Raw genomic sequence first — 26,658 nt, 5'->3', positions numbered from 1 at the left:
CGACCTTGACCATTATTAGCACCACGCTCTCAGCAGCTGAGCTAACCGGCCACAATACAATACAAATCGCTTTATTGGCATGATAAGGTACATCTTATGTTGCCAAAGCATCAAAATACATTTATGGTTGAACACATAAACGCCATTCCATTCATACAGTGTATAAACAGGTATATCCCTGAGTTTATAAATATACATTCGCCTTGTTTATATATACTCTTGTCTTAGTTTACTGGTTGTCCCTCTGTTCATGGCAAGCTGTAACATAGTGTGCCGCCAGTGTTACACAGCTTCTCTCCTCCCCCAGTAGGAATGGGAGTTTTTGGTTGTCAGTCAGATTTCTGAATTCAGGGCATATTTGTGAGAATTTTTGGTAGAAATTCTCTCTGATGCCCTGATATTTTCCACAGGCTGTGAGGAAGTGCATCTCTGTCTCAACTACTCCCTGACTGCAGTGAGAGCATATCCTGTCTTCTCTTGGCAGCCTGGTCTGCCTGTGTCTGCCTTTTTCGATCGCTAGGCTATGTTCGCTAAGTCTGTACCTTGTCAAGGTTCTTCTCAGTTTGTTATCCTTTACCATGGTCAGGTAATCAGCTATGTTGTATTGTCTGTTTAGGGCCAAGTAGCAATTGAGTTTGTTGTTTCTGCCCAATATGACAGATATTTTTCCTTTTGCTTAGCGACGATTGTGTTGGGTCGAATTCTTTGTGTTACCCTGTCACTGTCCTGGGACTGGTTATTGTTAGTATTGTTATTAGTTACTTTATTGAGTCCCAGGACTAGTTGACTGAGGGTATTCTTCTTTATGGTCAGCTCTTGGCATTTCAGGGCGTCGTAGTGATAGCATTGGGGGTTGCTCATTTGTAGGTGATTCCAAAATTTGGTGGCTCTTTTTTGGATAGTGATTATTAATGGGTATTGGCCTAGTTCCGCCCTGCATGCGTTGTTTACTGTTTTCCTTTGAGTCCGGAGGATACTTTTACAGAATTCCGCATGTAGGATCTCAATTGGGTGTTTGTCCCATTTTGCAAAATCTTGTTGTGTTAGTGGTCCCCAGACCTCACTGCCATAGAGTGCAATTGGTTCAATTACTGATTTGAAAATTTTGAGCCAAATGCTAATTGGGATTTCTATTTGGATTGATTTTTTGATGGCATAGAAAGCCCTTCTTGCTTTCTCTTTCAGTTCATTCACAGCCAGTTTGAAGTTTCCCGTAGAACTGATTTTTAAGCCCAAGTATGTGTAGTGAGTGGTTTGTTCAATTTTGGTTGTTCCTACTGTGAAATTTATTGTGGGTCCATGTTGTTTGGATCTTTGCTGGAACACAAGGACTTTGGCTTTTTGGGGATTTATTGTCAGGGCCCAAGTCTGGCAGTACGACTCCAGCAGGTCCAGGTTCTGCTGTAGACCCTCCTTAGTTGGTGACAGCAGAACCAGGTCGTCGGCATAGAGGAGGAATTTAACCTTGGATTCATATAGGGTGAGGCCGGGTGCTGTAGATTGTTCAAGTAGTTTTGCCAATCCATTAATGTAAATACACCTATTGGACAGGCTCGAACCCAGGCTGGGAGATTGTCTTTCAGGCTCACATTGGGTGACCGAATTACTGCACAAACTTTGAACACACCACATCGTTTAAACATTGTTCCTATATACAACTGGGCAGAGTGTAAATCGAAAGTAACAGTAAAAGAGCTCTTTAATCTAACAAACCTCATTCTAAAAATTATTATCGCAGCACCGCTGAACAGCCCCTCCCTCAGTCCCGGTATAAAAACAGCCGGCGGGACCCCGACTGGATTCAAGCCCGCAGCGAGCGGTTGGAGCAGGATCTGGCGGGTCAGATGTGGTTTCACTCCCGTTCCTGTGGGAGACGTGGGTTCAGGAGTGAAAAATCTCTCCTGATTCGCTCCTCTTATAGTGAAGGAGGCAAATATAACTAAAACCTGCCGAAACCCGGGATCGAACCAGAGACCTTTAGATCTTCAGTCGAACGCTCTCCCAACTGAGCTATTTCGGCTTCACATTAAATGCCCTGTTCTGTCGTTCTTTTGGAGGATTTTCCTACCCCGGGTGGAATTGGCCCTCCCGCCCTCACTTCGGGCAATGTGACCCGACCAGATCTCGGAGCTCAGGTTGTGTTAATGTAAAGCTGGAGTGTTGATAAAGATACAAAGCTGACACAGCACGGGGGACCTCACCGTGTTGGACACAGCGTGAAATGTTCAAATAAAGTTACACAACACAACACGTGTGTAAAATTCCCTGTTCTTTTCTCCGCACTGATGGGTTGTGAAGGGAGAGACGGGCCGAAGTCTCACTGAGCCGCACTGATCCCGAGACAAGGTGAAATTATATCAAATTCAATCTTCAGCAGCGAGATGCTGGAGAGAGATCAGAGTCCCGAATCAAGGAGTAATGTGCGGATACTGATGTTGAATCTCATTTATATGAAACTCTCCTTGAATTCTCTGCTGGGGGATTCAGAGCTGGGGATCGCCTGTGAAATCAGCTTAAAACATTGAAACAACAACCTCAGTCCCTCCTCCCTCTGTTATTGCAGGGAGGCAGCTGATGGCTCCGCCCCAGGGGCTCCGCTTGTGAGCAGAGTTTTCAGATCTCACCCGGTGTGGTACTGAGCCCCACACAACAGAATGTGATCAGTTTCATTCCTCAGCCTTAGGCCTGTTAGTTTATTGCAGGCGGTGAGTTACTGAGCCCCACAAAGAACAGGGAAATCCCAGGCTCCATCCCCGGCCTGTGGTGTGTTACTCCATCTCAAGCAATGTGTTACTGAGCCCCACAGAGTAGGAAGGGCCCAGGCTCCATCCCCGGCCTGTGGTGTGTTACTCCATCTCAAGCAGTGTGTTACTGTGTCCCACAGAGTAGGAAGGGCCCAGGCTCCATCCCCGGCCTGTGGTGTGTTACTCCATCTCAAGCAGTGTGTTACTGAGCCCCACAGAGTAGGACGGGCCCAGGCTCCATCCCCGGCCTGTGGTGTGTTACTCCATCTCAAGCAGTGTGTTCCTGAGCCCCACAGAGTAGGAAGGGCCCAGGCTCCAACCCCGGCCTGTGGTGTGTTAATCCATCTCAAGCAGTGTGTTCCTGAGCCCCACAGAGTAGGAAGGGCCCAGGCTCCATCCCCGGCCTGTGGTGTGTTACTCCATCTCAAGCAATGTGTTACTGAGCCCCACAGAGTAGGAAGTGCCCAGGCTCCATCCTCGGCCTGTGGTGTGTTACTCCATCTCAAGCAGTGTGTTACTGAGCCCCACAGAGTAGGACGGGCCCAGGCTCCATCCTCGGCCTGTGGTGTGTTACTCCATCTCAAGCAGTGTGTTACTGTGTCCCACAGAGTAGGAAGGGCCCAGGCTCCATCCCCGGCCTGTGGTGTGTTACTCCATCTCAAGCAGTGTGTTACTGAGCCCCACAGAGTAGGACGGGCCCAGGCTCCATCCCCGGCCTGTGGTGTGTTACTCCATCTCAAGCAGTGTGTTCCTGAGCCCCACAGAGTAGGAAGGGCCCAGGCTCCAACCCCGGCCTGTGGTGTGTTAATCCATCTCAAGCAGTGTGTTCCTGAGCCCCACAGAGTAGGAAGGGCCCAGGCTCCATCCCCGGCCTGTGGTGTGTTACTCCATCTCAAGCAGTGTGTTCCTGAGCCCCACAGAGTAGGAAGGGCCCAGGCACCATCCCCGGCCTGTGGTGTGTTACTCCATCTCAAGCAGTGTGTTCCTGAGCCCCACAGAGTAGGAAGGGCCCAGGCTCCATCCCCGGCCTGTGGTGTGTTACTCCATCTCAAGCAGTGTGTTCCTGAGCCCCACAGAGTAGGAAGGGCCCAGGCTCCATCCCCGGCCTGTGGTGTGTTACTCCATCTCAAGCAGTGTGTTACTGAGCCCCATGGAGTAGGAAGGGGCTCAGTACCACACCGGGTGAGATCTGAAAACTCTGCACTCAAGCGGAGCCCCAGGCTTCATATCGGGCCTGTGCTGATGTTCTCGCCCAGTGGAGCCACTCAGAGCATGGTGTGATCCGGATCCATTCCCGGACTGTGCTCAGTTTGCTGCTCTCACCCAGTATGTTACTGAGCCCCACACAGATGGACGGCCCAAGGCTCCATTCCAGGGCTGTGGTTCTTTGTTCTCATTCGGTTGTCACTGGCCCCCATATAGAGCAGACAGGACAGAGTCCCATCGTTGGCCTGTGCTCTGGTGTATCTGGTTCCCAGGGCACCCAGTGAAGTGACCACGTGTGTATCTGATCTCCACATTGATGAACAAATACAACAGCAAAAGAACTCGTGGGAAGATTCCAACAGTTGTGAGAAACCCAGACACCATGTTAATATCTCACCGTCACCATTGGTCGATGAACCGATCTAATGGCTCAAAGCGGGTTTTCAAATCAATTTGTTTAACTGATTTGCTTTCAGTGACTATTTCCATGCTCCGACAATGAATGTTCCATTCTTTAATTTGGACAAGTAAACAGAGACTGGACAGTTGCTGTCTTGCTCTCTGTGACCTGAGGTTTTATCTCGGTAATCTCCGGCTTTGGTATATGTTGTAATCGGTATTTCCATAGATCTCTCTGGTGTGTTCGGCTGTTAACCGAAAGGGTGGTGGTTCGAGCCCACCCAGGGACGGTGTTTTAACTTTTGCAGGTTTTCAAAATGTGTATTTTGGGTGCAAGATAATGGGATAAACTGTAGCACTGGGTACAATGTCGGTGAATGAGATCATCCACTACATAGATACATAGATACATAGAAGATAGGAGCAGGAGTAGGCCATTCGGCCCTTCGTGCCTGCTCCGCCATTCGATGAGATCATGGCTGATCCTTTAATTCAGTATCCCGTCCCCGCCTTCTCTCCGTAACCCTTAACCCCTTTTGCCCGTAGAAATATATCTAATTCCCTCTTAAATATATTTAATGAGCTGGCGTACACTGCCCTCTGTGGCAATGAGTTCCACAGGTTCACCACTCTCTGAGTGAAGAAATTCCCCCTCATCTCTGTCCTAAATGGTTTAGCCCTTATCCTTAAATTATGTCCTCTAGTTCTGTTCTCACCCGCCAAGGGAAACATTCCTTCTGCATCCAGTCTGTCTAGACCTGTCAGAATTTTATACACTTCTATGAGGTCCCCTCTCAATCTTCTAAACTCCAGTGTGTACATCCCTAAACTACATAGTCTCTCCTCATAGGTCATTCCCGCCATTCCTGGTATCAGCCTGGTGAATCGCCGCTGCACCCCTTCCATGGCAAGAACATCCTTCCTCAGATGAGGCGACCAAAACTGTACACAGTACTCGAGGTGTGGTCTCACCAGTGCCCTGTACAGCTGCAGCAAGGTATCCCTGTTCCTGTATTCTAACCCTTTTGCTATGAAGGCCAGCATACCGTTTGCCTTCTTGACCGCCTGTTGCACCTGCATGCTCGCCTTCAGTGACTGGTGTACAAGAACACCCAGGTCTCTCTGTACTTCCCCCTCTCCCAATCTATTGCCATTTAAGTAATAATTTGCCCTCCCGTTCCTGCACCCAAGGTGGATAACTTCGCACTTGTCCACATTATAGTGCATCTGCCATTTATCCGCCCAATCGCCCAGTCTGTCCAAATCGCTCTGGAGCTTCCTGGTCTCTTCCTCTGAGCCCACCCCCCCTCCTAGTTTAGTGTCGTCTGCAAATTTGGAAATGCTGCATCCGACTCCCTGATCCAGGTCATTAATGTAAATTGTGAACAGCTGGGGGCCCAGGACAGATCCCTGTGGTACCCCACTTGTTACTGCCTGCCATTCAGAAAATGAGCCGTTTATTCCAACTCTCTGTTTTCTATCTGACAGCCAGTTCCCTATCCACGCCAAAACTTTCCCCTTTATCCCATGAGCCTCAATTTTCCATGCTAATCTTTTATGTGGGACCTTATCGAAGGCCTTTTGGAAGTCCAGGTACACCACATCTACTGGCTCTCCCCCATCTATTCTACCAGTTACTCCCTCAAAAAATTCCAATAGATTAGTCAAGCACGATTTACCCTTTGTAAATCCATGTTGACTCTGTCCTATCCTGTCCCCATTTGCTAAGTGCTCCGCTATTTCATCCTTAATGATGGACTCCAGCATTTTGCCCACAACTGATGTAAGGCTTACAGGTCTGTAATTACCTGCTTTTTCCCTACCCCCCTTTTTGAATAGTGGGGTAACGTTAGCTACCCTCCAATCCATCGGCACTGTTCCCGAGTCTAATGAATTCTGAAAAATCATCCTTAGTGCATCCGCTATCTCTAGGGCCACCTCCTTCAGTACCCTAGGATGCATGTTATCAGGCCCTGGGGATTTGTCCACCTTCAATCCCTTTAGCTTCCTTAACACCATATCCTTAGAGATATTGATTTGCGTCAGTTCCTCCTTTGCCAATGTCCCTATTTTTCCCGATATCCCAGGGAGGTTTTTTGTGTCTTCCTTCGTAAAGACTGACCCAAAGTATGCATTTAGTTGATCTGCCATTTCCTTATTTCCCATTATATATTCCCCCGTATCTGACTGCAATGGACCAACTTTGGTTTTCACCAGTCTTTTCCTTTTGATATATTTATAAAAGCTTTTGGAGTTAGTTTTTATATTTTCCGAAAATGACATTTCGTAACATTTTCTTAATGGTGAGAGACTAATATGAGCATGAGGAGGCCATTCAGCCCCTCAGCCCTGTTCCTTCATTCAATTAGATCCTGGATAATCTGTATCTCAGCTGCATTGGCCCGCCTTGGTTCCATATCCAGCTTCACTAGTTTGGAACGGTCTAATTTTTAGGTGGGCCTGGTGCCGCTCCTGGCCTGCTCTGCCACACATCTCATTGAACCAGGTTTGCTCCCCTGGCTTGACGGTAATGGTAGAGTGAGGGATCTGCCGGGCTAGGAGTCTACAGATTGTGCTTGAAAAGAATTCTGCTGCTGCTGATGGCCCTGAATTGCACAGAGAAAACACACGTGTTTTATGAGATTTATTTTATTCATATTTGACCACAAAATTAATTCAACTTTTTCATGTTAATTCGTTTTTAATGGGGAATATTTTACTAAATGTTTCCGCCCCGAAGTGTTGGAAGTGGAGACACTCAACATTTTCAAGGCACTTGAGGGAAATAAATTGCTGGGCTACGGGGATAGAGTGGGGGAATGGGCCTGACCGGGTTACTGGGCTACGGGGATAGAGTGGGGGAATGGGACTGACCGGGATACTGGGCTACGGGGATAGAGTGGGGAATGGGACTGACCGGGTTACTGGGCTACGGGGATAGAGTGGGGGAATGGGACTGACCGGGTTACTGGGCTACGGGGATAGAGTGGGGGAATGGGACTGACCGGGATACTGGGCTACGGGGATAGAGTGGGGAATGGGACTGACCGGGTTACTGGGCTACGGGGATAGAGTGGGGGAATGGGACTGACCGGGTTACTGGGCTACGGGGATAGAGTGGGGGAATGGGACTGACCGGGTTACTGGGCTACGGGGATAGAGTGGGGGAATGGGACTGACCGGGATACTGGGCTACGGGGATAGAGTGGGGAATGGGACTGACCGGGTTACTGGGCTACGGGGATAGAGTGGGGGAATGGGACTGACCGGGTTACTGGGCTACGGGGATAGAGTGGGGGAATGGGACTGACCGGGTTACTGGGCTACGGGGATAGAGTGGGGAATGGGACTGACCGGGTTACTGGGCTACGGGGATAGAGTGGGGAATGGGACTGACCGGGTTACTGGGCTACGGGGAGAGAGTGGGGGAATGGGACTGACCGGGTTACTGGGCTACGGGGATAGAGTGGGGGAGTGGGACTGACTGGGTTACTGGGCTACGGGGATAGAGTGGGGGAATGGGACTGACCGGGTTACTGAGCTACGGGGGTAGAGTGGGGGAGTGGGACTGACTGGGTTACTGGGCTACGGGGATAGAGTGGGGGAATGGGACTGACCGGGTTACTGGGCTACGGGGATAGAGTGGGGAATGGGACTGACCGGGTTACTGGGCTACGGGGATAGAGTGGGGGAATGGGACTGACCGGGTTACTGGGCTACGGGGATAGAGTGGGGGAATGGGACTGACCGGGTTACTGGGCTACGGGGATAGTGTGGGGGAGTGGGACTGACCGAGTTACTGGGCTACGGGGATAGAGTGGGGGAATGGGACTGACCGGGTTACTGGGCTACGGGGATAGTGTGGGGGAGTGGGACTGACCGAGTTACTGGGCTACGGGGATAGAGTGGGGGAATGGGACTGACCGGGTTACTGGGCTACGGGGATAGAGTGGGGGAATGGGACTGACCGGGTTACTGGGCGACGGGGATAGAGTGGGGAATGGGACTGACCGGGTTACTGGGCTACGGGGATAGAGTGGGGGAATGGGACTGACCGGGTTACTGGGCTACGGGGATAGAGTGGGGAATGGGACTGACCGGGTTACTGGGCTACGGGGATAGAGTGGGGGAATGGGACTGACCGGGTTACTGGGCTACGGGGATAGAGTGGGGGAATGGGACTGACCGGGTTACTGGGCTACGGGGATAGAGTGGGGAATGGGACTGACCGGGTTACTGGGCTACGGGGATAGAGTGGGGGAATGGGAAAGACCGGGTTACTGGGCTATGGGGATAGAGTGGGGAATGGGACTGACCGGGTTACTGGGCTACGGGGATAGAGTGGGGAATGGGACTGTCCGGGTTACTGGGCTACGGGGATAGAGTGGGGGAATGGGACTGACCGGGTTACTGGGCTACGGGGATAGAGTGGGGGAATGGGACTGACCGGGTTACTGGGCTACGGGGATAGAGTGGGGGAATGGGACTGACCGGGTTACTGGGCTACGGGGATAGAGTGGGGGAATGGGACTGACCGGGTTACTGGGCTACGGGGATAGAGTGGGGGAATGGGACTGACCGGGTTACTGGGCTACGGGGATAGAGTGGGGAATGGGACTGAACGGGTTACTGGGCTACGGGGATAGAGTGGGGAATGGGACTGACCGGGTTACTGGGCTACGGGGATAGAGTGGGGAATGGGACTGACCGGGTTACTGGGCTACGGGGATAGAGTGGGGGAATGGGACTGACCGGGTTACTGGGCTACGGGGATAGAGTGGGGAATGGGACTGACCGGGTTACTGGGCTACGGGGATAGAGTGGGGAATGGGACTGACCGGGTTACTGGGCTACGGGGATAGAGTGGGGAATGGGACTGACCGGGTTACTGGGCTACGGGGATAGAGTGGGGAATGGGACTGACCGGGTTACTGGGCTATGGGGATAGAGTGGGGAATGGGACTGGCCGGGTTACTGGGCTACGGGGATAGAGTGGGGAATGGGACTGACCGGGTTACAGGGCTACGGGGATAGAGTGGGGAATGGGACTGACCGGGTTACTGGGCTACGGGGATAGAGTGGGGGAATGGGACTGACCGGGTTACTGGGCTACGGGGATCGAGTGGGGGAATGGGACTGGCCGGGTTACTGGGCTACGGGGATAGAGTGGGGAATGGGACTGACCGGGTTACTGGGCTACGGGGATAGAGTGGGGGAGTGGGACTGACCGGGTTACTGGGCTACAGGGATAGAGTGGGGAATGGGACTGACCGGGTTACTGGGCTACGGGGATAGAGTGGGGGAATTGGACTGACCGGGTTACTGGGCTACGGGGATAGAGTGGGGGAATGGGACTGACCGGGTTACTGGGATCCGGGGATAGAGTGGGGGAATGGGACTGACCGGGATACTGGGCTACGGGGATAGAGTGGGGGAATGGGACTGACCGGGTTACTGGGCTACGGGGATAGAGTGGGGAATGGGACTGACTGGGTTACTGGACTACGGGGATAGAGTGGGGAATGGGACTGACCGGGTTACTGGGCTACGGGGATAGAGTGGGGAATGGGACTGACCGGGTTACTGGGCTACGGGGATAGAGTGGGGAATGGGACTGACCGGGTTACTGGGCTACGGGGATAGAGTGGGGGAATGGGACTGACTGGGTTACTGGGCTACGGGGATAGAGTGGGGGAATGGGACTGACCGGGTTACTGGGCTACAGGGATAGAGTGGGGGAATGGGACTGACCGGGTTACTGGGCTACAGGGATAGAGTGGGGAATGCGACTGACCGGGTTACTGGGCTACGGGAATAGAGTGAGGGAGTGGGACTGACTGGGTTACTGGGCTACGGGGATAGAGTGGGGGAATGGGACTGACTGGGTTACTGGGCTACGGGGATAGAGTGAGGGAGTGGGACTGACCGGGTTACTGGGCTACGGGGATAGAGTGGGGGAATGGGACTGACCGGGTTACTGTGCTACGGGGATAGTGTGGGGAATGGGACTGACCGGGTTACTGTGCTACGGGGATAGTGTGGGGAATGGGACTGACCGGGTTACTGGGCTACAGGGATAGAGTGGGGGAATGGGACTGACCGGGTTACTGGGCTACGGGGATAGAGTGGGGGAATGGGACTGACCGGGTTACTGGGCTACGGGGATAGAGTGGGGGAAAGGGACTGACCGGGTTACTGGGCTACGGGGATAGAGTGGGGGAATGGGACTGACTGGGTTACTGGGCTACGGGGATAGAGTGGGGAATGGGACTGACCGGGTTACAGGGCTACGGGGATAGAGTGGGGGAATGGGACTGACCGGGTTACTGGGCTATGGGGATAGAGTGGGGGAGTGGGACTGACCGGGTTACTGGGCTACGGGGATAGAGTGGAGGAGTGGGACTGACTGGGTTACTGGGCTACGGGGATAGAGTGGGGAATGGGACTGACCGCGTTACTGGGCTGCGGGGATAGAGTGGGGGAATGGGAGTGACTGGGTTACTGGGCTATGGGGATAGAGTGGGGGAGTGGGGCTGACTGGGTTACTGGGCTACGGGGATAGAGTGGGGGAATGGGACTGACCGGGTTACTGGGCTACGGGGATAGAGTGGGGGAATGGGACTGACCGGGTTACTGGGCTACGGGGATAGAGTGGGGGAATGGGACTGACCGGGTTACTGGGCTATGGGGATAGAGTGGGGGAATGGGACTGACCGGGTTACTGGGCTACGGGGATAGAGTGGGGGAGTGGGACTAACCGGGTTACTGGGCTACGGGGATAGAGTCGGGGAATGGGACTGACCGGGTTACTGGGCTACGGGGATCGAGTGGGGGAATGGGACTGGCCGGGTTACTGGGCTACGGGGGTAGAGTGGGGAATGGGACTGACCGGGTTACTGGGCTACGGGGATAGAGTGGGGAATGGGACTGACCGGGTTACTGGGCTACGGGGATAGAGTGGGGGAGTGGGACTGACCGGGTTACTGGGCTACGGGGATAGAGTGGGGGAGTGGGGCTGACTGGGTTACTGGGCTACGGGGATAGAGTGGGGGAATGGGACTGACCGGGTTACTGGGCTATGGGGATAGAGTGGGGAATGGGACTGACCGGGTTACTGGGCTACGGGAATAGAGTGGGGGAATTGGACTGACCGGGTTACAGGGCTACGGGGATAGAGTGGGGGAATGGGACTGACCGGGTTACTGGGCTACGGGGATAGAGTGGGGGAATTGGACTGACCGGGTTACTGGGCTACGGGGATAGAGTGGGGGAATTGGACTGACCGGGTTACAGGGCTACGGGGATAGAGTGGGGGAATGGGACTGACCGGGTTACTGGGCTACGGGGATAGAGTGGCGAATGGGACTGACTGGGTTACTGGGCTACGGGGATAGAGTGGGGGAGTGGGACTGACCGGGATACTGGGCTACGGGGATAGAGTGGGGGAATGGGACTGACCGGGTTACTGGGCTACGGGGATAGAGTGGGGAATGGGACTGACCGGGTTACTGGGCTACGGGGTAGAGTGGGGAATGGGACTGACCGGGTTACTGCGCTATGGGGATAGAGTGGGGAATGGGACTGACTGGGTTGCTCGACAGAGAGCAAGCACCAACTTGCTGGGCTACAGGGATAGAGTGGGGAATGGGACTGACCGGGTTGCTCGACAGAGAGCAAGCACCAACTTGCTGGGCTACAGGGATAGAGTGGGGGAATGGGACTGACCGGGTTACTGGGCTACGGGGATAGAATGGGGAATGGGACTGACCGGCTTATTGGGCTACGGGAATAGAGTGGGGGAATGGGACTGACCGGGTTACTTGGCTACGGGGATAGAGTGGGGGAGTGGGACTGACTGGGTTACTGGGCTACGGGGATAGAGTGGGGGAATGGGACTGACCGGGTTACTGGGCTACGGGGATAGATTGGGGGTATGGGACTGACCGGGTTACTGGGCTACGGGGATAGAGTGGGGGAATGGGACTGACCGGGTTACTGGGCTACGGGGATAGAGTGGGGGAACGGGACTGACCGGGTTACTGGGCTACGGGGATAGAGTGGGGGAATGGGACTGACCGGGTTACTGGGCTACGGGGATAGAGTGGGGAATGGGACTGACCGGGTTACTGGGCTACGGGGATAGGGTGGGGAATGGGACTGACCGGGTTACTGGGCTACGGGGATAGAGTGGGGGAATGGGACTGACTGTGTTACTGGGCTACGGGGATAGAGTGGAGGAATGGGACTGACTGGGTTATTGGGCTACGGGGATAGAGTGGGGAATGGGACTGACCGGGTTACTGGGCTACGGGGATAGAGTGGGGGAGTGGGACTGACTGGGTTACTGGGCTACGGGGTTAGAGTGGGGAATGGGACTGACCGGGTTACTGGACTACGGTGATAGAGTGGGGAATGGGACTGACCGGGTTACTGGGCTATGGGGATAGAGTGGGGGAATGGGACTGACCGGGTTACTGGGCTACGGGGATAGAGTGGGGGAATGGGACTGACCGGGTTACTGGACTACGGGGATAGAGTGGGGAATGGGACTTACCGGGTTACTGGGCTACGGGGATAGAGTGGGGAATGGGACTGACTGGGTTACTGGGCTACAGGGATAGAGTGGGGGAATGGGACTGACCGGGATACTGGGCTACGGGGATAGAGTGGGGGAATGGGACTGACCAGGTTACTGGGCTACGGGGATAGAGTGGGGAATGGGACTGACCGGGTTACTGGGCTACGGGGATAGAGTGGGGATTGGGACTGACCGGGTTACTGGGCTACGGGGATAGAGTGGGGAATGGGACTGACCAGGTTACTGGGCTCCGGGGATAGAGTGGGGAATGGGACTGACCGGGTTACTGGGCTACGGGGATAGAGTGGGGAATGGGACTGGCCGGGTTACTGAGCTACGGGGATAGAGTGGGGAATGGCACTGACCGGGTTACAGGGCTACGGGGATAGAGTGGGGAATGGGACTGACCGGGTTACTGGGCTACGGGGATAGAGTGGGGGAATGGGACTGACCGGGTTTCTGGGCTACGGGGATCGAGTGGGGGAATGGGACTGGCCGGGTTACTGGGCTACGGGGGTAGAGGGGGAATGGGACTGACCGGGTTACTGGGCTACGGGGATAGAGTGGGGAATGGGACTGACCGGGTTACTGGGCTACGGGGATAGAGTGGGGGAGTGGGACTGACCGGGTTACTGGGCTACAGGGATAGAGTGGGGAATGGGACTGACTGGCTTCCTGGGCTACGGTGATAGAGTGGGGGAATGGGACTGACCGGGTTACAGGGCTACGGGGATAGAGTGGGGAATGGGACTGACCAGGTTACAGGGCTACGAGGATAGAGTGGGGAATGGGACTGACCGGGTTACTGGGCTACGGGGATAGAGTGGGGGAATGGGACTGACCGGGTTACTGGGCTACGGGGATAGAGTGGGGGAATGGGACTGACCGGGTTACTGGGCTACGAGGATAGAGTGGGGAATGGGACTGACCGGGTTACTGGGCTACGGGGATAGAGTGGGGGAATGGGACTGACCGGGTTACTGGGCTACGGGGATAGAGTGGCGAATGGGACTGACTGGGTTACTGGGCTACGGGGATAGAGTGGGGGAGTGGGACTGACCGGGTTACTGGGCTACGGGGATAGAGTGGGGGAATGGGACTGACCGGGTTACTGGGCTACGGGGATAGAGTGGGGAATGGGACTGACCGGGTTACTGTGCTACGGGGATAGAGTGGGGAATGGGACTGACTGGGTTGCTCGAGAGAGAGCCGGCACCGACTTGCTGGGCTACGGGGATAGAGTGGGGAATGGGACTGACCGGGTTACTGGGCTACGGGGATAGAGTGGGGAATGGGACTGACCGGGTTACTGGGCTACGGGGATAGAGTGGGGGAATGGGACTGACCGGGTTACTGTGCTACGGGGATAGAGTGGGGAATGGGACTGACCGGGTTACTGGGCTACGGGGATAGAGTGGGGGAATGGGACTGACCGGGTTACTGGGCTACGGGGATAGAGTGGGGAATGGGACTGACCGGGTTACTGGGCTACGGGGATAGAGTGGGGGAATGGGACTGACCGGGTTACTGTGCTACGGGGATAGTGTGGGGAATGGGACTGACCGGGTTACTGGGCTACAGGGATAGAGTGGGGGAATTGGACTGACCGGGTTACAGGGCTACGGGGATAGAGTGGGGGAATGGGACTGACCGGGTTACTGGGCTACGGGGATAGAGTGGCGAATGGGACTGACTGGGTTACTGGGCTACGGGGATAGAGTGGGGGAGTGGGACTGACCGGGTTACTGGGCTATGGGGATAGAGTGGGAAATGGGACTGTACTGGTTACTGGGCTACGGGGATAGAGTGGGGAATGGGACTGACCGGGTTACTGGGCTACGGGGATAGAGTGGGGGAGTGGGACTGACTGGGTTACTGGGCTACGGGGTTAGAGTGGGGAATGGGACTGACCGGGTTACTGGACTACGGGGATAGAGTGGGGAATGGGACTGACCGGGTTACTGGGCTATGGGGATAGAGTGGGGGAATGGGACTGACCGGGTTACTGGGCTACGGGGATAGAGCGGGGGAATGGGACTGACCGGGTTACTGGACTACGGGGATAGAGTGGGGAATGGGACTTACCGGGTTACTGGGCTACGGGGATAGAGTGGGGAATGGGACTGACTGGGTTACTGGGCTACAGGGATAGAGTGGGGGAATGGGACTGACCAGGATACTGGGCTACGGGGATAGAGTGGGGGAATGGGACTGACCAGGTTACTGGGCTACGGGGATAGAGTGGGGAATGGGACTGACCGGGTTACTGGGCTACGGGGATAGAGTGGGGATTGGGACTGACCGGGTTACTGGGCTACGGGGATAGAGTGGGGAATGGGACTGACCAGGTTACTGGGCTCCGGGGATAGAGTGGGGAATGGGACTGACCGGGTTACTGGGCTACGGGGATAGAGTGGGGAATGGGACTGGCCGGGTTACTGAGCTACGGGGATAGAGTGGGGAATGGCACTGACCGGGTTACAGGGCTACGGGGATAGAGTGGGGAATGGGACTGACCGGGTTACTGGGCTACGGGGATAGAGTGGGGGAATGGGACTGACCGGGTTTCTGGGCTACGGGGATCGAGTGGGGGAATGGGACTGGCCGGGTTACTGGGCTACGGGGGTAGAGGGGGAATGGGACTGACCGGGTTACTGGGCTACGGGGATAGAGTGGGGAATGGGACTGACCGGGTTACTGGGCTACGGGGATAGAGTGGGGGAGTGGGACTGACCGGGTTACTGGGCTACAGGGATAGAGTGGGGAATGGGACTGACTGGGTTCCTGGGCTACGGTGATAGAGTGGGGGAATGGGACTGACCGGGTTACAGGGCTACGGGGATAGAGTGGGGAATGGGACTGACCAGGTTACAGGGCTACGAGGATAGAGTGGGGAATGGGACTGACCGGGTTACTGGGCTACGGGGATAGAGTGGGGGAATGGGACTGACCGGGTTACTGGGCTACGGGGATAGAGTGGGGGAATGGGACTGACCGGGTTACTGGGCTACGAGGATAGAGTGGGGAATGGGACTGACCGGGTTACTGGGCTACGGGGATAGAGTGGGGGAATGGGACTGACCGGGTTACTGGGCTACGGGGATAGAGTGGCGAATGGGACTGACTGGGTTACTGGGCTACGGGGATAGAGTGGGGGAGTGGGACTGACCGGGTTACTGGGCTACGGGGATAGAGTGGGGGAATGGGACTGACCGGGTTACTGGGCTACGGGGATAGAGTGGGGAATGAGACTGACCGGGTTACTGGGCTACGGGGATAGAGTGGGGAATGGGACTGACCGGGTTACTGTGCTACGGGGATAGAGTGGGGAATGGGACTGACTGGGTTGCTCGAGAGAGAGCCGGCACCGACTTGCTGGGCTACGGGGATAGAGTGGGGGAATGGGACTGACCGGGTTACTGGGCTACGGGGATAGAGTGGGGAATGGGACTGACCGGGTTACTGGGCTACGGGAATAGAGTGGGGGAATGGGACAGACCGGGTTACTGGGCTACGGGGATAGAGTGGGGGAGTGGGACTGACTGGGTTACTGGGCTACGGGGATAGAGTGGGGGAATGGGACTGACCGGGTTACTGGGCTACGGGGATAGAGTGGGGGTATGGGACTGACCGGGTTACTGGGCTACGGGGATAGAGTGGGGGAATGGGACTGACCGGGTTACTGGGCTACGGGGATAGAGTGGGGGAATGGGACTGACCGGGTTACTGGGCTACGGGGATAGAGTGGGGGAATGGGACTGACCGGGTTACTGTGCTACGGGGATAGTGTGGGGAATGGGACTGACCGGGTTACTGGGCTACAGGGATAGAGTGGGGGAATGGGACTGACCGGGTTACTGGGCTACGGGGATAGAGTGGGGGAATGGGACTGACCGGGTTACTGGGCTACGGGGATAGAGTGGGGGAATGGGACTGACTGGGTTACTGGGCTACGGGGATAGAGTGGGGAATGGGACTGACCGGGTTACAGGGCTACGGGGATAGAGTGGGGGAATGGGACTGACCGGGTTACTGGGCTACGGGGATAGAGTGGGGGAGTGGGACTGACCGGGTTACTGGGCTACGGGGATAGAGTGGAGGAGTGGGACTGACTGGGTTACTGGGCTACGGGGATAGAGTGGGGAATGGGACTGACCGCGTTACTGGGCTGCGGGGATAGAGTGGGGGAATGGGAGTGACTGGGTTACTGGGCTATGGGGATAGAGTGGGGGAGTGGGGCTGACCGGGTTACTGGGCTACGGGGATAGAGTGGGGGAATGGGACTGACCGGGTTACTGGGCTACGGGGATAGAGTGGGGGAATGGGACTGACCGTGTTACTGGGCTATGGGGATAGAGTGGGGGAATGGGACTGACCGGGTTACTGGGCTACGGGGATAGAGTGGGGGAGTGGGACTAACCGGGTTACTGGGCTACGGGGATAGAGTGGGGGAATGGGACTGACCGGGTTACTGGGCTACGGGGATCGAGTGGGGGAATGGGACTGGCCGGGTTACTGGGCTACGGGGGTAGAGTGGGGAATGGGACTGACCGGGTTACTGGGCTACGGGGATAGAGTGGGGAATGGGACTGACCGGGTTACTGGGCTACGGGGATAGAGTGGGGGAGTGGGACTGACCGGGTTACTGGGCTACGGGGATAGAGTGGGGGAGTGGGGCTGACTGGGTTACTGGGCTACGGGGATAGAGTGGGGGAATGGGACTGACCGGGTTACTGGGCTATGGGGATAGAGTGGGGAATGGGACTGACCGGGTTACTGGGCTACGGGAATAGAGTGGGGGAATTGGACTGACCGGGTTACAGGGCTACGGGGATAGAGTGGGGGAATGGGACTGACCGAGTTACTGGGCTACGGGGATAGAGTGGGGGAATTGGACTGACCGGGTTACTGGGCTACGGGGATAGAGTGGGGGAATTGGACTGACCGGGTTACAGGGCTACGGGGATAGAGTGGGGGAATGGGACTGACCGGGTTACTGGGCTACGGGGATAGAGTGGCGAATGGGACTGACTGGGTTACTGGGCTACGGGGATAGAGTGGGGGAGTGGGACTGACCGGGATACTGGGCTACGGGGATAGAGTGGGGGAATGGGACTGACCGGGTTACTGGGCTACGGGGATAGAGTGGGGAATGGGACTGACCGGGTTACTGGGCTACGGGGTAGAGTGGGGAATGGGACTGACCGGGTTACTGCGCTATGGGGATAGAGTGGGGAATGGGACTGACTGGGTTGCTCGACAGAGAGCAAGCACCAACTTGCTGGGCTACAGGGATAGAGTGGGGAATGGGACTGACCGGGTTGCTCGACAGAGAGCAAGCACCAACTTGCTGGGCTACAGGGATAGAGTGGGGGAATGGGACTGACCGGGTTACTGGGCTACGGGGATAGAGTGGGGAATGGGACTGACCGGCTTATTGGGCTACGGGAATAGAGTGGGGGAATGGGACTGACCGGGTTACTTGGCTACGGGGATAGAGTGGGGGAGTGGGACTGACTGGGTTACTGGGCTACGGGGATAGAGTGGGGGAATGGGACTGACCGGGTTACTGGGCTACGGGGATAGATTGGGGGTATGGGACTGACCGGGTTACTGGGCTACGGGGATAGAGTGGGGGAATGGGACTGACCGGGTTACTGGGATACGGGGATAGAGTGGGGGAACGGGACTGACCGGGTTACTGGGCTACGGGGATAGAGTGGGGGAATGGGACTGACCGGGTTACTGGGCTACGGGGATAGAGTGGGGAATGGGACTGACCGGGTTACTGGGCTACGGGGATAGGGTGGGGAATGGGACTGACCGGGTTACTGGGCTACGGGGATAGACTGGGGGAATGGGACTGACTGTGTTACTGGGCTACGGGGATAGAGTGGAGGAATGGGACTGACTGGGTTATTGGGCTACGGGGATAGAGTGGGGAATGGGACTGACCGCGTTACTGGGCTACGGGGATAGAGTGGGGGAATGGGACTGACTGGGTTACTGGGCTATGGGGATAGAGTGGGGGAGTGGGGCTGACTGGGTTACTGGGCTACGGGGATAGAGTGGGGGAATGGGACTGACCGGGTTACTGGGCTACGGGGATAGAGTGGGGAATGGGACTGACCGGGTTACTGGGCTACGGGGTTAGAGTGGGGGAATGGGACTGACCGGGTTACTGGGCTACGGGATCGAGTGGGGGAATGGGACTGACCGGGTTACTGGGCTACGGGGATAGAGTGGGGGAATGGGACTGACCGGGTTACTGGGCTACGGGGATAGAGTGGGGAATGGGACTGACCGGGTTACTGGGCTCCGGGGATAGAGTGGGGGAATGCGACTGACCGGGTTACTGGGCTACGGGGATAGAGTGGGGGAATGGGACTGACTGGGTTACTGGGCTACGGGGATAGAGTGGGGGAGTGGGACTAACCGGGTTACTGGGCTACGGGGATAGAGTGGGGGAATTGGACTGACCGGGTTACTGGGCTACGGGAATAGAGTGGGGGAATTGGACTGACTGGGTTACTGGGCTACGGGGATAGAGTGGGGAATGGGACTGACCGGGTTACTGGGCTACGGGGATAAAGTGGGGGAATTGGACTGACCGGGTTACTGGGCTACGGGAATAGAGTGGGGGAATGGGACTGACTGGGTTACTGGGCTACGGGGATAGAGTGGGGGAATGGGACTGACCGTGTTACTGGGCTATGGGGATAGAGTGGGGGAGTGGGACTGACCGGGTTACTGGGCTACGGGGATAAAGTGGGGGAATTGGACTGACCGGGTTACTGGGCTACGGGGATAGAGTGGGGAATGGGACTGACCGGGTTCCTGGGCTACGGGGATAGAGTGGGGGAATGGGACTGACCGGGTTACTGGGCTACGGGGATAGAGTGGGGGAATGGGACTGACCGGGTTACTGGGCTACGGGGATAGAGTGGGGGAACGGGACTGACCGGGTTACTGGGCTACGGGGATAGAGTGGGGGAATGGGACTGACCGGGTTACTGGGCTACGGGGATAGAGTGGGGAATGGGACTGACCGGGTTACTGGGCTACGGGGATAGGGTGGGGAATGGGACTGACCGGGTTACTGGGCTACGGGGATAGAGTGGGGGAATGGGACTGACTGTGTTACTGGGCTACGGGGATAGAGTGGAGGAATGGGACTGACTGGGTTATTGGGCTACGGGGATAGAGTGGGGAATGGGACTGACCGCGTTACTGGGCTACGGGGATAGAGTGGGGGAATGGGACTGACTGGGTTACTGGGCTATGGGGATAGAGTGGGGGAGTGGGGCTGACTGGGTTACTGGGCTACGGGGATAGAGTGGGGGAATGGGACTGACCGGGTTACTGGGCTACGGGGATAGAGTGGGGAATGGGACTGACCGGGTTACTGGGCTACGGGGTTAGAGTGGGGGAATGGGACTGGACCGGGTTACTGGGCTACGGGGATCGAGTGGGGGAATGGGACTGACCGGGTTACTGGGCTACGGGGATAGAGTGGGGGAATGGGACTGACCGGGTTACTGGGCTACGGGGATAGAGTGGGGAATGGGACTGACCGGGTTACTGGGCTCCGGGGATAGAGTGGGGGAATGCGACTGACCGGGTTACTGGGCTACGGGGATAGAGTGGGGGAATGGGACTGACTGGGTTACTGGGCTACGGGGATAGAGTGGGGGAGTGGGACTAACCGGGTTACTGGGCTACGGGGATAGAGTGGGGGAATTGGACTGACCGGGTTACTGGGCTACGGGAATAGAGTGGGGGAATTGGACTGACTGGGTTACTGGGCTACGGGGATAGAGTGGGGAATGGGACTGACCGGGTTACTGGGCTACGGGGATAAAGTAGGGGAATTGGACTGACTGGGTTACTGGGCTACGGGGATAGAGTGGGGGAATGGGACTGACCGTGTTACTGGGCTATGGGGATAGAGTGGGGGAGTGGGACTGACCGGGTTACTGGGCTACGGGGATAAAGTGGGGGAATTGGACTGACCGGGTTACTGGGCTACGGGGATAGAGTGGGGAATGGGACTGACCGGGTTCCTGGGCTACGGGGATAGAGTGGGGGAATGGGACTGACCGGGTTACTGGGCTACGGGGATAGAGTGGGGGAGTGGGACTAACCGGGTTACTGGGCTACGGGAATAGAGTGGGGGAATGGGACTGACCGGGTTACTGGGCTACGGGGATAGAGTGGGGGAATGGGACTGACCGGGTTACTGGGCTACGGGGATAGAGTGGGGAATGGGACTGGCCGGGTTACTGGGCTACGGGGATAGAGTGGGGAATGGGACTGACCGGGTTACTGGGCTACGGGGATAGAGTGGGGAATGGGACTGACCGGGTTACTGGGCTACGGGGATAGAGTGGGGGAATGGGACTGACCGGGTTACTGTGCTACGGGGATAGAGTGGGGAATGGGACTGACCGGGTTACTGGGCTACGGGGATAGAGTGGGGGAATGGGACTGACCGGGTTACTGGGCTACGGGGATAGAGTGGGGAATGGGGACTGACCGGGTTACTGGGCTACGGGGATAGAGTGGGGGAATGGGACTGACCGGGTTACTGTGCTACGGGGATAGTGTGGGGAATGGGACTGACCGGGTTACTGGGCTACAGGGATAGAGTGGGGGAATTGGACTGACCGGGTTACAGGGCTACGGGGATAGAGTGGGGGAATGGGACTGACCGGGTTACTGGGCTACGGGGATAGAGTGGCGAATGGGGACTGACTGGGTTACTGGGCTACGGGGATAGAGTGGGGGAGTGGGACTGACCGGGTTACTGGGCTATGGGGATAGAGTGGGAAATGGGACTGTACTGGTTACTGGGCTACGGGGATAGAGTGGGGAATGGGACTGACCGGGTTACTGGGCTACGGGGATAGAGTGGGGGAGTGGGACTGACTGGGTTACTGGGCTACGGGGTTAGAGTGGGGAATGGGACTGACCGGGTTACTGGACTACGGGGATAGAGTGGGGAATGGGACTGACCGGGTTACTGGGCTATGGGGATAGAGTGGGGGAATGGGACTGACCGGGTTACTGGGCTACGGGGATAGAGCGGGGGAATGGGACTGACCGGGTTACTGGACTACGGGGATAGAGTGGGGAATGGGGACTTACCGGGTTACTGGGCTACGGGGATAGAGTGGGGAATGGGACTGACTGGGTTACTGGGCTACAGGGATAGAGTGGGGGAATGGGACTGACCAGGATACTGGGCTACGGGGATAGAGTGGGGGAATGGGACTGACCAGGTTACTGGGCTACGGGGATAGAGTGGGGAATGGGACTGACCGGGTTACTGGGCTACGGGGATAGAGTGGGGATTGGGACTGACCGGGTTACTGGGCTACGGGGATAGAGTGGGGAATGGGACTGACCAGGTTACTGGGCTCCGGGGATAGAGTGGGGAATGGGACTGACCGGGTTACTGGGCTACGGGGATAGAGTGGGGAATGGGACTGGCCGGGTTACTGAGCTACGGGGATAGAGTGGGGAATGGCACTGACCGGGTTACAGGGCTACGGGGATAGAGTGGGGAATGGGACTGACCGGGTTACTGGGCTACGGGGATAGAGTGGGGGGAATGGGACTGACCGGGTTTCTGGGCTACGGGGATCGAGTGGGGGAATGGGACTGGCCGGGTTACTGGGCTACGGGGGTAGAGGGGGAATGGGACTGACCGGGTTACTGGGCTACGGGGATAGAGTGGGGAATGGGACTGACCGGGTTACTGGGCTACGGGGATAGAGTGGGGGAGTGGGACTGACCGGGTTACTGGGCTACAGGGATAGAGTGGGGAATGGGACTGACTGGGTTCCTGGGCTACGGTGATAGAGTGGGGGAATGGGACTGACCGGGTTACAGGGCTACGGGGATAGAGTGGGGAATGGGACTGACCAGGTTACAGGGCTACGAGGATAGAGTGGGGAATGGGACTGACCGGGTTACTGGGCTACGGGGGATAGAGTGGGGGAATGGGACTGACCGGGTTACTGGGCTACGGGGATAGAGTGGGGGAATGGGACTGACCGGGTTACTGGGCTACGGGGATAGAGTGGGGGAATGGGACTGACCGGGTTACTGGGCTACGGGGATAGAGTGGGGGAATGGGACTGACCGGGTTACTGGGCTACGGGGATAGAGTGGGGGAATGGGACTGACCGGGTTACTGGGCTACGGGGATAGAGTGGCGAATGGGACTGACTGGGTTACTGGGCTACGGGGATAGAGTGGGGGAGTGGGACTGACCGGGTTACTGGGCTACGGGGATAGAGTGGGGGAATGGGACTGACCGGGTTACTGGGCTACGGGGATAGAGTGGGGAATGAGACTGACCGGGTTACTGGGCTACGGGGATAGAGTGGGGAATGGGACTGACCGGGTTACTGTGCTACGGGGATAGAGTGGGGAATGGGACTGACTGGGTTGCTCGAGAGAGAGCCGGCACCGACTTGCTGGGCTACGGGGATAGAGTGGGGGAATGGGACTGACCGGGTTACTGGGCTACGGGGATAGAGTGGGGAATGGGACTGACCGGGTTACTGGGCTACGGGAATAGAGTGGGGGAATGGGACAGACCGGGTTACTGGGCTACGGGGATAGAGTGGGGGAGTGGGACTGACTGGGTTACTGGGCTACGGGGATAGAGTGGGGGAATGGGACTGACCGGGTTACTGGGCTACGGGGATAGAGTGGGGGTATGGGACTGACCGGGTTACTGGGCTACGGGGATAGAGTGGGGGAATGGGACTGACCGGGTTACTGGGCTACGGGGATAGAGTGGGGGAATGGGACTGACCGGGTTACTGGGCTACGGGGATAGAGTGGGGGAATGGGACTGACCGGGTTACTGTGCTACGGGGATAGTGTGGGGAATGGGACTGACCGGGTTACTGGGCTACAGGGATAGAGTGGGGGAATGGGACTGACCGGGTTACTGGGCTACGGGGATAGAGTGGGGGAATGGGACTGACCGGGTTACTGGGCTACGGGGATAGAGTGGGGGAATGGGACTGACTGGGTTACTGGGCTACGGGGATAGAGTGGGGAATGGGACTGACCGGGTTACAGGGCTACGGGGATAGAGTGGGGGAATGGGACTGACCGGGTTACTGGGCTACGGGGATAGAGTGGGGGAGTGGGACTGACCGGGTTACTGGGCTACGGGGATAGAGTGGAGGAGTGGGACTGACTGGGTTACTGGGCTACGGGGATAGAGTGGGGAATGGGACTGACCGCGTTACTGGGCTGCGGGGATAGAGTGGGGGAATGGGAGTGACTGGGTTACTGGGCTATGGGGATAGAGTGGGGGAGTGGGGCTGACTGGGTTACTGGGCTACGGGGATAGAGTGGGGGAATGGGACTGACCGGGTTACTGGGCTACGGGGATAGAGTGGGGGAATGGGACTGACCGGGTTACTGGGCTACGGGGATAGAGTGGGGGAATGGGACTGACCGTGTTACTGGGCTATGGGGATAGAGTGGGGGAATGGGACTGACCGGGTTACTGGGCTACGGGGATAGAGTGGGGGAGTGGGACTAACCGGGTTACTGGGCTACGGGGATAGAGTGGGGGAATGGGACTGACCGGGTTACTGGGCTACGGGGATCGAGTGGGGGAATGGGACTGGCCGGGTTACTGGGCTACGGGGGTAGAGTGGGGAATGGGACTGACCGGGTTACTGGGCTACGGGGATAGAGTGGGGAATGGGACTGACCGGGTTACTGGGCTACGGGGATAGAGTGGGGGAGTGGGACTGACCGGGTTACTGGGCTACGGGGATAGAGTGGGGGAGTGGGGCTGACTGGGTTACTGGGCTACGGGGATAGAGTGGGGGAATGGGACTGACCGGGTTACTGGGCTATGGGGATAGAGTGGGGAATGGGACTGACCGGGTTACTGGGCTACGGGAATAGAGTGGGGGAATTGGACTGACCGGGTTACAGGGCTACGGGGATAGAGTGGGGGAATGGGACTGACCGAGTTACTGGGCTACGGGGATAGAGTGGGGGAATTGGACTGACCGGGTTACTGGGCTACGGGGATAGAGTGGGGGAATTGGACTGACCGGGTTACAGGGCTACGGGGATAGAGTGGGGGAATGGGACTGACCGGGTTACTGGGCTACGGGGATAGAGTGGCGAATGGGACTGACTGGGTTACTGGGCTACGGGGATAGAGTGGGGGAGTGGGACTGACCGGGATACTGGGCTACGGGGATAGAGTGGGGGAATGGGACTGACCGGGTTACTGGGCTACGGGGATAGAGTGGGGAATGGGACTGACCGGGTTACTGGGCTACGGGGTAGAGTGGGGAATGGGACTGACCGGGTTACTGCGCTATGGGGATAGAGTGGGGAATGGGACTGACTGGGTTGCTCGACAGAGAGCAAGCACCAACTTGCTGGGCTACAGGGATAGAGTGGGGAATGGGACTGACCGGGTTGCTCGACAGAGAGCAAGCACCAACTTGCTGGGCTACAGGGATAGAGTGGGGGAATGGGACTGACCGGGTTACTGGGCTACGGGGATAGAGTGGGGAATGGGACTGACCGGCTTATTGGGCTACGGGAATAGAGTGGGGGAATGGGACTGACCGGGTTACTTGGCTACGGGGATAGAGTGGGGGAGTGGGACTGACTGGGTTACTGGGCTACGGGGATAGAGTGGGGGAATGGGACTGACCGGGTTACTGGGCTACGGGGATAGATTGGGGGTATGGGACTGACCGGGTTACTGGGCTACGGGGATAGAGTGGGGGAATGGGACTGACCGGGTTACTGGGATACGGGGATAGAGTGGGGGAACGGGACTGACCGGGTTACTGGGCTACGGGGATAGAGTGGGGGAATGGGACTGACCGGGTTACTGGGCTACGGGGATAGAGTGGGGAATGGGACTGACCGGGTTACTGGGCTACGGGGATAGGGTGGGGAATGGGACTGACCGGGTTACTGGGCTACGGGGATAGAGTGGGGGAATGGGACTGACTGTGTTACTGGGCTACGGGGATAGAGTGGAGGAATGGGACTGACTGGGTTATTGGGCTACGGGGATAGAGTGGGGAATGGGACTGACCGCGTTACTGGGCTACGGGGATAGAGTGGGGGAATGGGACTGACTGGGTTACTGGGCTATGGGGATAGAGTGGGGGAGTGGGGCTGACTGGGTTACTGGGCTACGGGGATAGAGTGGGGGAATGGGACTGACCGGGTTACTGGGCTACGGGGATAGAGTGGGGAATGGGACTGACCGGGTTACTGGGCTACGGGGTTAGAGTGGGGGAATGGGACTGACCGGGTTACTGGGCTACGGGGATCGAGTGGGGGAATGGGACTGACCGGGTTACTGGGCTACGGGGATAGAGTGGGGGAATGGGACTGACCGGGTTACTGGGCTACGGGGATAGAGTGGGGAATGGGACTGACCGGGTTACTGGGCTCCGGGGATAGAGTGGGGGAATGCGACTGACCGGGTTACTGGGCTACGGGGATAGAGTGGGGGAATGGGACTGACTGGGTTACTGGGCTACGGGGATAGAGTGGGGGAGTGGGACTAACCGGGTTACTGGGCTACGGGGATAGAGTGGGGGAATTGGACTGACCGGGTTACTGGGCTACGGGAATAGAGTGGGGGAATTGGACTGACTGGGTTACTGGGCTACGGGGATAGAGTGGGGAATGGGACTGACCGGGTTACTG

At 57.0% G+C, this 26,658-nt stretch overlaps 1 non-coding gene across 1 annotated transcript; it reads right to left on the bottom strand.

Moving 5' to 3' along the window:
* Positions 1 to 1,947: 1,947 nt before the first annotated feature.
* Positions 1,948 to 2,020, bottom strand: trnaf-gaa (transfer RNA phenylalanine (anticodon GAA)). Its single transcript has one exon. It is a non-coding gene; the product is annotated as a tRNA-Phe (tRNA).
* Positions 2,021 to 26,658: the final 24,638 nt, after the last annotated feature.

The sequence above is a fragment of the Somniosus microcephalus genome, unplaced genomic scaffold (genome assembly GCF_052327205.1).
Source record: "Somniosus microcephalus isolate GS21.2 unplaced genomic scaffold, FLI_Smic_1.0 unresolved_chr4, whole genome shotgun sequence".
Classification (NCBI taxonomy): domain Eukaryota; kingdom Metazoa; phylum Chordata; class Chondrichthyes; order Squaliformes; family Somniosidae; genus Somniosus; species Somniosus microcephalus.
Note: the sequence above shows the minus strand (reverse complement) of the source record. Positions and strands in the feature narration are given on the sequence as shown.